This window comes from Triticum dicoccoides, chromosome 5A (genome assembly GCF_002162155.2).
Source record: "Triticum dicoccoides isolate Atlit2015 ecotype Zavitan chromosome 5A, WEW_v2.0, whole genome shotgun sequence".
NCBI lineage: Eukaryota > Viridiplantae > Streptophyta > Magnoliopsida > Poales > Poaceae > Triticum > Triticum dicoccoides.
Window position 1 is genome coordinate 81,359,060 of NC_041388.1, and position 14,310 is coordinate 81,373,369.

The 14,310-nt window shown below is 46.4% G+C and overlaps 1 pseudogene; it reads right to left on the reverse strand.

Annotated features, from left to right (window-relative positions):
* Positions 1–9,472: 9,472 nt before the first annotated feature.
* LOC119299497 lies at positions 9,473–13,442 on the reverse strand (annotated as a pseudogene).
* Between the last annotated feature and the right edge of the window lie 868 nt (positions 13,443–14,310).

Sequence of the window (14,310 nt, forward strand, 5' to 3'; positions counted from 1 at the left end):
ACATCTCATATTGTCCATGACGTTCAAAACGTCTTTGAAGTTCCTATTCTAAGCCGTTAAGCATGGTGCACTAAACTATCAAGTAGTCATCATATTGATCTAGCCAAACATTCATAACGTCTGCATCTACTCCTGCAATAGGTCTGTCACCTAGCGGTGCATCAAAGACATAATTCTTCTGTGTAGTAATGAGGATAATCCTCGGATCACGGATCCAATCCGCATCATTGCTACTAACATTTTTCAACATAATTTTTCTCTAGGAACACAATAAACTGGGAGCAACATTGCGAGCTATTGATCTACAACATAGATATGCTAATACTACCAAGACTAAGTTCATGATAAATTAAAATTCAATTAATCATATTACTTAAAAACTCCCACTTAGACAGACATCCCTCTAATCTTCTAAGTGATCACGTGATCCATATCAACTAAACCATGTTCGATCATCACGTGAGATGGAGTAGTTTCAATGGTGAACATCACTATGTTGATCATATCTACTATATGATTCATGCTTGACCTTTCGGTCTCCGTGTTCCGAGGCCATATCTGTTATATGCTAGGCTCGTCAAGTTTAACCTGAGTATTCCGCGTGTGCAACTGTTTTGCACCCGTTGTATTTGAACGTAGAGCCTATCACACCCGATCATCACGTGGTGTCTCAGCACGAAGAACTTTTGCAATGGTGCATACTCAGGGAGAACACTTATACCTTAATAATTTAGTGAGAGATTATCTTATAAAGCTACCGCCGAACTAAGAAAAATAAGATGTATAAAAGATAAACATCACATGTAATCATAATATGTGACATGATATGGCCGCCATCATGTTGTGCCTTTGATCTCTATCTCCAAAGCATCGTCATGATCTCCATCGTCACCGGCATGACACCATGATCTCCGTCATCTTGATCTATATCAATGTGTCGTCACATGGTCGTCTCGCCAACAATTGCTCTTGCAACTATTGCTATCGCATAGTGATAAAGTAAAGCAATTATTTGGCGCTTGCATCTTATGCAATAAAAAGACAACCATAAGGCTTCTGCCAGTTGCCGATAACTTCAACAAAACATGATCATCTCATACAACAACTTATATCTCATCACGTCTTGACCATATCACATCACAACATGCCCTGCAAAAACAAGTTAGACGTCCTCTACTTTGTTGTTGCAAGTTTTACGTGGCTGCTACTGGGCTTAGCAAGAACTGTTCTTACCTACGCATCAAAATCACAACGATAGTTTGTCAAGTTGGTGTTGTTTTAACATTCGCAAGGACCGGACGTAGCCACACTCGGTTCAAACTAAAGTTGGAGAAACTGACACCCGCCAGCCACCTGTGTGCAAAGCATGTCGGTAGAACCAGTCTCGCGTAAGCGTACGCGTAATGTCGGTTCGGGCCGCTTCATCCAACAATACCGCCGAACCAAAGTATGACATGCTGGTAAGCAGTATGACTTATATCGCTCACAACTCACTTGTGTTCTACTCGTGCATAACATCAACACATAAAATCTAGGCTCTGATACCACTGTTGGGGAACGTAGGAATTTCAAAAAAAATCCTATGCACACGCAAGATCATGGTGATGCATAGCAACGACAGGGGAGAGTGTTGTCCATGTACCCTCGTAGACTGACAACGGAAGCGTTGACACAATGTAGAGGAAGTAGTCGTACGTCTTTCCGATCCGACCGATCCAAGTACCGAACGTACGGCACCTTCGAGTTCTACACACGTTCAACTCAGTGACGTCCCTCGAGCTCCGGTCCAGCAAAGTGTTGAGGGAGAGTTTTGTCAGCACGACGGTGTGATGACGGTGATGATGTTCTACCGATGCAGGGCTTCGCCTAAGCACCGCTACGATATGACCGAGGTGAAATATGGTGAAAGGAGGCACCGCACACGGCTAAGGAACGATCACGAAGATCAACTTGTGTGTCATGGATGCCCCCTTGCCCCCGTATATAAAGGAGGGAGAGGGGGAGGTGCGGCCGGCCCAAGGGGTGCGCCTGGAGGAGTCCTACTCCCACCGGGAGTAGGACTCCCCCCTCTTGCCTTGTTGGAAAAGGAAGGGGGAAGGGAGAAAGAGGAAAGGGGGTGCCGCCACCCCCCCTTCCTTGTCCTATTCGGACTAGGGGGGAGGGGGCGCGCGGCCTGCCCTGGCCGGTCCTCCTCTTCACCCTTAGGGCCCATGTAGGCCCAATAACCCCCGGAGAATTCCCGTAACTCTCCGGTACTTCAAAAAAAATATCCGAATCACTTGGAACCTTTCCGATGTCCGAATATAGTCGTCCAATATATCGATCTTTACGTCTCGACCATTTCAAGACTCCTCGTCATGTCCCCGATCTCATCCGGGACTCTGAATTACCTTCGGTACATCAAAACACATAAACTCATAATATATCCGTCATCAAACTTTAAGCGTGCGGACCCTATGGGTTCGAGAACAATGTAGACATGACCGAGACACGTCTCCGGTCAATAACCAATAACGGAACCTGGATGCTCATATTGGCTCCCACATATTCTACGAAGATATTTATCGGTCAAACCGCATAACAACATACGTTGTTCCTTTTGTCATCGGTATGTTACTTGCCCGATATTCGATTGTCGGTGTCTCAATACCTAGTTCAATCTTGTTACCGGAAAGTCCCTTTACTCGTTCCGTAATACACCATCCTGCAACCAACTCATTAGTTACAATGCTTGCAAGGCTTATAGTGATGTGCATTACCGAGTGGGCCCAGAGATACCTCTCCGACAATCGGAGTGACAAATCCTAATCTCGAAATACGCCAACCCAACAAGTACCTTTGGAGACACCTGTAGAGCACCTTTATAATCACCCAGTTACGTTGTGACGTTTGGTAGCACACAAAGTGTTCCTCCGGTAAACAGGAGTTGCATAATCTCATAGTCATAGGAACATGTATAAGTCATGAAAAAAGCAATAGCAACAAACTAAATGATTAAGTGCTAAGCTAACGAAATGGGTCAAGTCAATCACATCATTCTCCTAATGATGTGATCCCGTTAATCAAATGACAACTCATGTCTATAGTTAGGAAACATAACCATCTTTGAACGAGCTAGTAAAGTAGAGGCATACTAGTGACACGCTGTTTGTCTATGTATTCATACATGTATTATGTTTCCGGTTAATACAATTCTAGCATGAATAATAAACATTTATCATGATATAAGGAAATAAATAATAACTTTATTATTGCCTCTAGGGAATATTTCCTTCACGTCCCGAGTTCAGTGTGCCCCTCTACCGATCGAGCAATGGGCTGCCGTTGCGTCGCCTTGTCGGGCCGCGGCGCCGCCGCCCCGTGGTTCTTCTTCCAGCTGCACTGACCCGTGTCACTTCTGCGTCGCCCCTTCGGGCCGTAGTACCGCGTTCCGCGGTCCACCGCCGCCCAGAGGCCGTCCGCTCCAGGTCGTCCCCGTGGCGGCACCGATCCTCGCGCCGCCACTGTGTCGCCCCGTCGGGCCGTAGCGAGCGTGGCACGCGGTCCACGCCGCCGTCCAGAGGCCGTCCCCGCGGTTGCACCGACCCGCGCTCCTCCACCGTGCCGCCCCTTCGGGCTGTCGCGCCGCGGCCCGCGGTCCCTGCTGCCGCCCCGAGGTCTGCGTCGCGCCGTCTCCCTTGGCGCGGGAACGCCACCGTCCGCGCCGGACTTCGTCATGCTGGCGGGTTCTTAGCCTACTTCGAGCACCGCCGCGGCGCTCCTAACCTAGCCGCCTCCGCCGCTCTTCTTTGGCCGCCGCCGCCGCTACCCACGTAGCTGCCCCGCCCGTCCACCTCCTTCGTCTTCGTCCAGCACCGGCCCGTTGCCAGCGTCGCCGTCATCTACACCGACCACTTCGTCTACTCCGACAACCGCGGGCAACATCGGCCCCGCGCTGATTGACGCCGCAACCGTCGTCGAGTCCTTCTCTGCTGGCCTCTCCGACTCCTCCGACATGACGTACAGCTTATGCAGGTCCTCGTCTATGCATGCCCCGTGCTGGCAGCACCGATGCGTTCCTTCGTCCACGACGTGTCCCCGGGCCTGGCAAGCCTGGTGCGGCGCTTCGTCAACTTCGTCTTCGTCCGTCTACGCATGTCCGGTGCTGGCAACACCGGTGCGTGCCTTCGTCTACGATGTGTCCCCGGGTTTGGCAAACCCGCCGCGACACGTCGTCAACAACATCTTCTTCCCGGCGCACCACTATTGCGACACCAATGCGCCCATGACTAACTCGGCGCCTCCTCGCGCCCGCGGCTCAATGGCGACTTCCTCGACACCGGCCACCCCGACTCGACATCGACCACGACATTCTTCGCACGGCTACCTCGACCACAGCTCCACCACCCACGCTCTTGGCTACATCGACAAACGGCACAAAGGGCTACTGCCTGCTTGAGCAACCTCGTTGGTTTCCACCCCAACCACGACTCCGCGATGCGTCGACCGTTGTGACTGTGGTGGGGGGGGGGGAGGGGGGTCCGTCGGCTTGACTTCGGATTCTTCTCCAGTCTCACCGTCTGTGTCGCTACCGTTGTGACTGCGGGGGTGTTGAGTAACATGATTGTATTAGGAAACATAGGTTAGATTAGGAAATATTCCGGCTTGCCTTGTACTCCAAGTAGATCATGTACTCCTATATATATATATATGCCCACGAGGCTCAAGCAATACAACGGAATATTCCACCAAACCTCTCTCTCCCTTCTAACACGGTCTCGTCTTGGATCTCATGCTGATCGTGTCCCCTACATCTCCATTGCTCCTCCCTTCACTGTTGTTGCCCTCAACCTACGTCCATCGATCGGCCGTAGCTTTGTCCGGGACGAAAAGGCAGACGGGGTCTTCGCCCCGGAGCACGATCGTCGAAGTCGAGGGCGAAAGGAGGTCAAATCGTTGGGCGTTTGCAGCCATCATTATTCATTACCCCTGATCTATCGCATGGCGGATGTGATAACTCTCTTGTGTACGCATCCGTATGCAGCAGAGAGTACACGGCAGTGAGCAGGACACGATTCACACTGCTTTTCGAGAGGGAGACGCGTCATGAGCAGATCATTCTCGCCCTAATCAACTTGCACCCGACTACCCGAGCCAAATGTTCGTCGGCTTCTCTGACCGTATCGCTAGCGAAATGTTCGTCCGCTGTCGACGCTCGGGGCGCGATTGGTTGCTCGTATCGCTTTCCTATCAAGTAGGACGGGTGGTGTAGAGCATCTGTCTATCATCGAGTATCGAGCCATGTCGAGGTCGACGGATTATTTTTCAAAACGCAGGCGAAAGATTGCCTCATCATCGATTAATCGAGCGACGTCGAGGTCGAAATCGTCGATGAATTATTCGAGGGAAAAGATAGATAACTACCCAAGATGAATGGCAATGCCTCTCTGCAAAACGACGGCCATCTTGCCGGCCGGGGTTATTGCCGTCGTGAACGGCGACGGTGAGTTCATGGCCTGATGTGGAGGCGGCGAGAGTGGCGTCATACTTACCGGGAAAACGGTACTACGTCACGGATAGATAGCAGCGGCATGGCGTGGCGTGGTGTTTGGGTTCGCCGCACGCCACGCTATCTTGTGAACTCCTGTGACCGGTGCGGGATTCGTGGCGGTCCATGGCGAATCATGTAGGCATGAGTGGTGGTTTCAGCAAAAGGGCGTCGCCTTCAGCATTTCGTGTCCTCTTCTGGGTTTTTCTACTCTGTTGAATGTTGTTTTGTCCTTGGAGCCACAAGCGCTTTAGGGTTCACACTAACCACTGCCAGTTACAGTGGACTGGTTAAATCACATACATCATATACCATTCATGCCCACTGATGCTCAATCGAATCAATTCATCAGTGCTTGGTCAAAATGATCTCTACTAGTCTACTTGAAGATCTGTAGCAACAACTTTGCTCAAGTAGTGATGGCAGTTCGGAGTTCATACATGGCTGCTCACACAAGCTGGTGCTCACGCGCGTGGAGAAGAATGGATCAAAAGGCTCCGAATCTCGTGGTGTAAAAACTCTGGATTGTCAACTGAGCTAGCTTTGTGTGCCAGCGTGCCTACCATGCTTGATGCTGCCCGTGGTACCGAAGATCTTTCAGGACAATGCCACGAGTGATCGGTATTGAAGCCGGAGCAGATAACCAACGTCAGTGGGTAAAAGCAATGGACGAACACGACCGCGCACGTGCGCACACGTTCGCGCCCGAGCACTAGGGTTACCACGAGCGACAGGAATTTCAAACATGTCTGAAAATTGTGCCTCCACTAGGGCCCAGAGTCCCAACCCGGAAAGCCGATGAACTTTTCTTCGCGGAGTTGAAATTTTTGCAAGATGACCTCCTGAACTATATCATGTACTCTACCCCATCTACGCAAAAATGAAATAAATAACCAGGGGCGGAGCCAGCACACGAGCGTTGGGTTCAGCTGAACCCAACGATATTTTCCCTCGTCGGGTATGTATGTATACATACGTATGTGCTTGAACCCAATCAAAAATAAGGATTGAACCCATTAACTTAGGATGCAACGCTTAAGCCCAAAAAAACCCACAAAGTGGGCCCTTCCGTGCCAGCCTGCTAGGCCTGCTCGTATCCTCCTGCCCCTATTTCCTATTCTCGTGTGCGTGTACAGGGGCAGCCGCCAGCCGTCGCAGACGTTTCGTCTTTTATTTCGGTTCGTTGACTCTTGCGATCTATTCTTTCATGCTCGCCTACATCGCCAGCTCTGAGCCTGCCGGTTATTGTAGACCAAATTCGAGGTAATGAGTCACATCATCACATATCCTCTATGTTGATATCGTCTTACAATTACTTATTCCATTTACTTTAATTGATCTAGGTTATGGATCATTATTCCTTAAAGACAAATCGATCACCAGATTCAGATAATAATGCAGACACACCAAGGCCACCAATTATACGCAGGAAAAGCGCATTTATATGTCGTCCACCCTTTAAATTTTATTGTAGCAGAACACCGGACAATTGGTATAATATCAAAATTGCTATATCAGCCCGAGCTTATCTGCTCCCAGAACACTAAATTCTAAAAAGCATAGAAAACAGGATTAAAAAATCTGAAATTTCTAAACATCGAAGATGGTAAGTATTCTAGATGCATGTAAAGTTTCCTTCCAAAATGACTTCTGTGGTGCCCTCTGCATAAGAAACAAAATCAGTGCTCCAAATTTCTATTTTTGAAGATTTTTGAGAGGTCTGATTTTGTTTATTTTGTCCAGCACTCTCAAATGTCATCCCGGATCAAGTTTTTTGGGCACTTAAATTACTCGAACATCTTTCACCAAAAAAAACAGTATTGTTTTAATAAAATAGTATTCTTTATTAACTTACTGTTCATAGTTGGTCTAGATAAACTCAAGTTCGAAAACGCTGTCCTTATATTCATCATGCTGTTATTTAGTATTATACATTTTTTGCAAGATGGTGTAAAATTAGACTTCAAATTTCATTGATTCATATAAAATCTTTATACCCCACAAAAAAACTTTATAATTAGCCATTGAGTGAACCCAATGGCGAAAATTCCTGGCTCCGCCCCTGTAAATAACCAAAGATGATTGAGCATCCATCCCCTAGCTTCCAGAACCTGGCCTAGAAAGTTTATGAGCATTGACTCTGAAGAACTTTACCTAGAACAAATATAAAAACTCATGCTAGATCTAGCAGCAGTTGTATTTGTAATTGCACCCTAGCAGCATCACATGCATGTCGATCGATCACTCACATGCTCGAATGCACCATGCATCTGCAGGACGCCACGACATGTGTTGCCCACCAGTATTAAACACTACGTACCCAAACATACGATCCATTGCATCTGATCCTACTTTTCTCCCACTATAAAAAAAGATGCAGCATTCATTCAGATTCAGGATAAGAACCGGCGCTCCTGCAATTATGTATGCGTGTGTGGCCTTGAGAGGAGGCCTGCTCCGCGAAGCAACGTCTAGAAGCTCACGTGCTGAATTCATGAAAAACAAAGGTGGCCACAATTCTCCAATAGATTCTTTGCTGGCCAGCGACGGCGACCGACAGCAACCCTTTGCCTTCTCCCTAAGCTTCTGTTCCAAGGTCAACAATTGCAAATGGCGTCGATCAACCACGCAAAAAATATATCCGGTTGTGAAACTGAGAGCTGGATGGCATTAGGGTGGCACTGAGCTTTCTCATCCAGACATGCCTTGACATGTGGGTGTGCCTGCAACAGGGAAAATGAAAAACACCTTGGCTCTGGAATTTTACCGCTACCCGTTGATATCGCAAAAATCGTCGAGATCTGGGGGTAGAATTCGGTTCTTTTATTCAAGTTTGTGGTTAAATTTTGTTTGAATTATGTTCCCTAACCTACGCTAAATATCATTTTCATGACGCTTGCCGGCAGATGGGTCCATCCGTGCCCCGCGTTAATGGTCCCGTGTTCGAGTGTTACTAAATTTAATGCGACCAATATGGTTTTCAACAAAAGAGCATCTTGGTGTGCAATTTTTGGGAGTCATGTTGCAATCACTCGTTTGGCCTATCTGAAGAACCACTATGCTAATTAATTTGTTACACTCATGATGTTGATGGCCATGGACCCTACCTCCTCACAGATGGCTGAAGAGTTGTATGTTGGCTATTGGCTTCAAGAAACCATCACATTCTGATAAGCATCTAAAATTAGGCAGCACGTTTGTCATTATCTTATGTTTTTAGGCCATGTCATCATCACCTTCAGCTTATGTACTACTGCCAGCTCTTGAGGTCTCTGAAGTTCAGAATTTGATGGACCTTAATCTGATGGAATGCTGTATGGGCCTTTGGTGCGCATGCTATCATGGACTCATACATGGGCCTTTGCGTGCGCATGCTATCATGGACTCATACATGGGCCTTTGTGTGCGCGCATCCACACAAGTACGCAAAATTTATGCCATTATGTGTAAATTTATCTTTTTGGTGCCTATCCATGTTCGCACAAATTCAGTGACAAGGATGTTTTTTGGCCTATACAGACTTTTAAATGTTGATCGTAGGAAAACTCAGGTGCATCTAGAAATTAGTGAATACTAGTACAAATGCCCGTGCGTTGCACCGGGCGAAAAAAAAAACGCAAATCTGACAAACGTCGGAAACAATGTTATCCTCATTCTCTATAAGGTGAACATGCCTTTGTGTTGCCACTGGTTGAATTATCGCTTTTCGAGAGAAACATACATTGTGATTGTTGCATATACATACTCTTTGAGAGTTTAATAATTTATGTAACTAAATTACCATGAAATCAAATTTCATAAGATCTATATGTTCATACAAATTTAGTATTTTCTTTTATTTTGAGAAATGTAACTAAATTTGTAATAGTAACAAAAATAGTTAAAAATCTACACATATACTATCAAACCTTTAAAGAAGAAAAAAAAACTCAAAGCAGTAGTAGATAAGCACAAATGGTCACAAATTTATTTTTTCTTGGTGCACTAAAATAAACGTAGAATAAGTTTAAAAACATGAATGAAATGTTTGCAAAGTTTGGATATGAAAAGAGAAGTCTGCAAGGTTTGTGGTTGCAAGGCTGCTTGTGCTTCACGATATGTCCGTGAGTATAAGCTAGTTAAGTAAAGAAGATTCTACATACTCCTGCAGTTAGACTTTTAGTTGGAGAACTGCAGATAGAAAGCATGGCCTGCCACCGTCGGTACTGTGATTGGTAAAGAAAGTTATGTAATCCTTATAGCATCTTATCTAAGACACCTGCACAGCAAATTAAATGCATGAAGAAGAAAAAATAATACTAAACTCAAACCAGAAAGAGAAACTAAGATAACTTAATGGATTCCTAATCCCAGTGTATATGCATTTTGCATTCTTTCAGGCTAAAAAGTTCTAGCAAATTAAAAGCATCACCAAGTAAACACGATTCTAATCAAACATCATGCATGTCAAGCTGCTATCTCCGCCTCCCCAATTAATGCCCGCCACTGTCAATGGCACATTAGAATCACAATTCTTTCCTTCCATCCCCATCCACAAACTATGCAGATTTGTTTTTTGAACTTCTGAAAGTTCGAATTCTTAATCCAGTGACTCTTGTTCTATCTTTGTATGCATGAGGTAAAAAAAGTTACTGAGCAGTACCTCAGGAAAATCAGAAGGTTATGCAATGTTGAACTAAAACCACGACAAGAATTATGTAAGGAAGGAGTATAGAGTGATGTCCGTACGTGATGATTATTTCCTGGACATAATGTATACTGAGTGTAGGTTTCAGATGACAAACAGTATAAGCACAGATTCAAAATAGGAATATGTCTAAACTAAGCCTAACGACCACACCGACTGAACAAATCTACTGGGAGATCAGAGAAGTTGTGCAACAATAAAAGCAAGACCAGGATAGAATAGTACACAAGGTTGTCACACTTACATCAGAATTACTTGTGCTCCTATCATCAACCCTCACTGTCATAGAATTCACCTCAGCTTTTTCAGCAACGGAAGAAATGTAGTTACCTCCCTGCAAAAAAGTTGAGTTATCAATTGCAGGAAACAAATTGCACCACAAGGAAACATACTTATTGCCATGAAACATAATCAAAAGGACCAAATACTATTTACTCGGATTGTTAGTGTAATCCTACCATATGCTTAAAGCCTAAAGAAATTGGCTGTGAACCACAATAACCAAACAACAATAAAAAAATGAATTATTCCTATGCAAGCTTACAGATATATTTTAGTGTCTGTTGCAGAGTTAAATGGGTTGTACAGAGAATTACATAGTAGACTATATATGCTGAAGAACCATGAGCATGGAGATGTACTAAATTTTTGACTATCCAGTAGAAGGGAAAGAAGTAGAGATAGAACAGTAGAAGAGGAAGGGGCAGCTCCAATATATCTACTGGGAAGCCTTACAAAAATAAGAATCCTACTGTACTAAGCTCACAAAATTGGATCGGAAGATTGTATGATTAGAATAACCAATAGGATTTTACCAGGTTGAAGCACACAACAAAAGAGTCCATACATTTTCTTCAAGAAATTCATTGAACGTTCGGTGTGCAACAACAATGGAACCATAACTGGATTAGTAATGCCATAAAAATGTAATCGTATGTCAATATCTGCATGTCACCTATTTTACGTTTGATTCCCTCTATAGTGGCAGATAAGTTTGCTCTTATCTTTCAGGCTGAATTGTACAATAAAAATGTTTTGTCAGATTTAAAAATCTTATTTATGTTGGATGCCCTCTATAATGAACAAGAACTGATTTTTATCTATCCTGAGAACAACTGGATCGGCATTGATCAGTTGCAAGTGCAAGCAGGCTCGGATAACTTGTAATTGAATGCACGTGCACAAAATTTCCTGGTACAATAGTAGTTACTTCACAGAACAATAAGCTAAACTGTTGTTACAATTTCTGTTCTAATAAGTTGAAGGTTTTGTTAGCATGACCAACTTCAGTTCAGGTGTCACAAAAAACATTAGTTCAAGATTTTGAAACAGTTAGTCAGCTTAACCGATAGACTAAAGCCATACTTCACTCACCACGGGCATCCAAGCATCCAGCTTATTTGCATATTGAATTGCAAATGTAATCAAAGGGGCGTAGGGATGGAGGTGCAAGTTAGCCCTGACAGGCATAAAATTCTGGATCACACCCACATATCCTGGTCCAATTTTCCAAGAGGGGTCTTCTTTATCACCCAGATGTCTGGTGTTAAGAAGTTCTCTTGGAGAGTGTCCTCATTCCACCACCTACTGTCAGCAGAAAACAGTTCACTCAGCTTCCTCACCCTTGAAATTCCCTGGGACATTAGGTATTCAGTGGTCAACCCAAATATGTTTGGTTGTGCTATCTCAAATTCTCTTCACTAAGCCTATTTCAAGTGCTCTCCTCCTTTTCAGGATTGCCTCCCAAGTTGTGCGAACTATTGAGCTTAGATCTCACATTAATAAAAAATCACTATTAGAAGTACAATGTGCAGCCAATTGGTGTGCTAAAAAAACCAGAGCACCTTGTAACAACAAACCGGTTAACTGCCCACCTATAAAATGTTTTGCCACCAAATCTGCACTTCTATTTTGATCTCACTTAACTAATTGACAATGTGTGCCACAGTAGAGCAATCTGAATCCCTGCTTTAAACTGAACTAATCCTATGTATATGATTATGACAAGAGTTGCAAAGCACATGATTTTACAGTTCGCTTTCTACTAATTGCTAGACTATCACAAATCACGGTTCCATCTGTACCAGAATCTCGGTCAAGAAACCAATATAAAGTTGCCAAGCCAGAGTCAGTGTATTAATCCTCTATCTCTTTTATTCATTTAGCATTCACATTAGTAAAAAAGTACATGCAGGTAAAAAAGTACAGGCAGGTAATATAGCTTGATGTCACAGATTTGCTTACAGCTAGGTGTGGTCAGCTTGAGGGTGCGGAAGCAAATGTCGTAGAGCGCCTTGTTGTCCAGCACCATGCACTCATCGGCGTTCTCCACCAGCCAGTGAACCGAGAGAGTGACGTTGTAGGGCTCGACCACCGTGTCAGAGACCTTTGGAGATGGGAACACGGAGAAGGTGAGCATCATCCGGCCCGGGTACTGCTCCCTGATCTTGGAACCGGTGCCCCCGCCGAGGGAGTGGCACACCTGGAAGCCTCAGGACAAGCACATGAACAAAAGTCAGAATCGCTGGCCAGAATCTGCGGAACGAAGTAACTGGAGCGACTCCTCAAGAAAGGGGAAAGTACCTTGGAGGCAGCGCAATTCTCGGCCTCCTCGCGGACGACGTCGAGGACGGAGTCGATGACCTCCCCGCCCTCGGTGTAGTGGCCCTTGGCCCAGTTGTTGCCGGCGCCGGACTGGCCGAAGACAAAGTTGTCGGGGCGGAAGATCTGGCCGTAGGGCCCCTTGTGCACGGAGCCCATGGTGTCGGGCTCGAGATCCATGAGCACGCACCGTGGGAGTTGGGAACGCGTGCTCCTGGTCGCTGCTGGCATACATGAGATGGTGGAGGCGCCGGTTGGCGTGCGGGATGGAGCCGGCGGGGACGGCAGCCACGGCGCCGCTGCTGGCTTCCGAGTCTCCGCGGAGGAGGGAGGCGAGGCGGGCCTCGATGTGCTCCACAACGGCTGCGGCAACATCCTCGTCCCGCAGGTAGACGAGGCAGGCGAGGCGGCCGCGATGCGACCACGCCCTGGCATCGACGACGCTGCAGCTCATGTCGTCTAGCACGTCGAACACCTCGGAGATGAGCCCCGTGCGGTCGGCGCTCGTCAGCTCAAGCATGGTGGCCGAGGCCGCCGCCGGCGACGTCGTTTGTTCGCACGGAGAGGCGAGGTCGAGGAGGAGGCCGGGGTTGCGGGGGACGGCAGCGCGGCGTGCCTTGGGCTTCGGGGTGGCGCACAGAGAGGTGCGACGGTCGCTGCTTGTGGTCGCCGGCGACGGCGTGTGGCAAGTGAGGCCGCCGGAGCGGTGCAAGGAGGCGCGAGGCGCAGGCACAGGAGATCAGGCTCGAGCGCGCCTCTCCGCGCCGTCCATCCTCCCGGCGAGCGCACTCCATCCTCCGGTGCGAGGCACGGCGGCCGCCGGCGCACGACGGAATGGGCGTAGCCGCCGGCGCAGAGTGGATAAGAGGAAGGAAAGGATTGCGGACTGAATTGAAATGCCTATAGGGTTTTGTTTGTAAAAGTGAAACGTTTTTTCTGGGTGCCACTAAAACAGGGACCGCGGGTTGATTTCCTGTAAATCGAGGGGCTTTTTTGCAAAACAACCACAACGGACGACCAGAAATGATAGCTGGTTTATTAGTAGAAATAAAGATAAAGACGTACAAATCGCCTAAGAATCAGTTGGATGACCAGGAAAAAAATTAGATCAGTTGCTGATTTATTTGGAAGTAGGTAAGCAATATTATGCAGCTCTATTTTAATTTTTAGAAATGCAGCTATACTAATTCCAATCTCACACTTCAAACAGTGTGTCCCCTCAAGCCGTCCATCTGTTACATAGGTTAGTTCTGAACTTCTGATTGACCCGACGCCGAGATTGAAAGCAACATTACAGTCAGAATTTCAAGGAAGAAGACACCCCCATATTCCATTTGATCGAAACAAAACCACCAGAGCACACAGAACCAGCTCCCGTGAACCAAAATATTCATGAAAAAGAAACTAATTTAACTTAGCTGAAGATCTGTTCTGACCACTTGTTTCCTCTTGTTGCCTTGGTTCAAAGATGCAAGTGACCCTTACAAAACTGCGA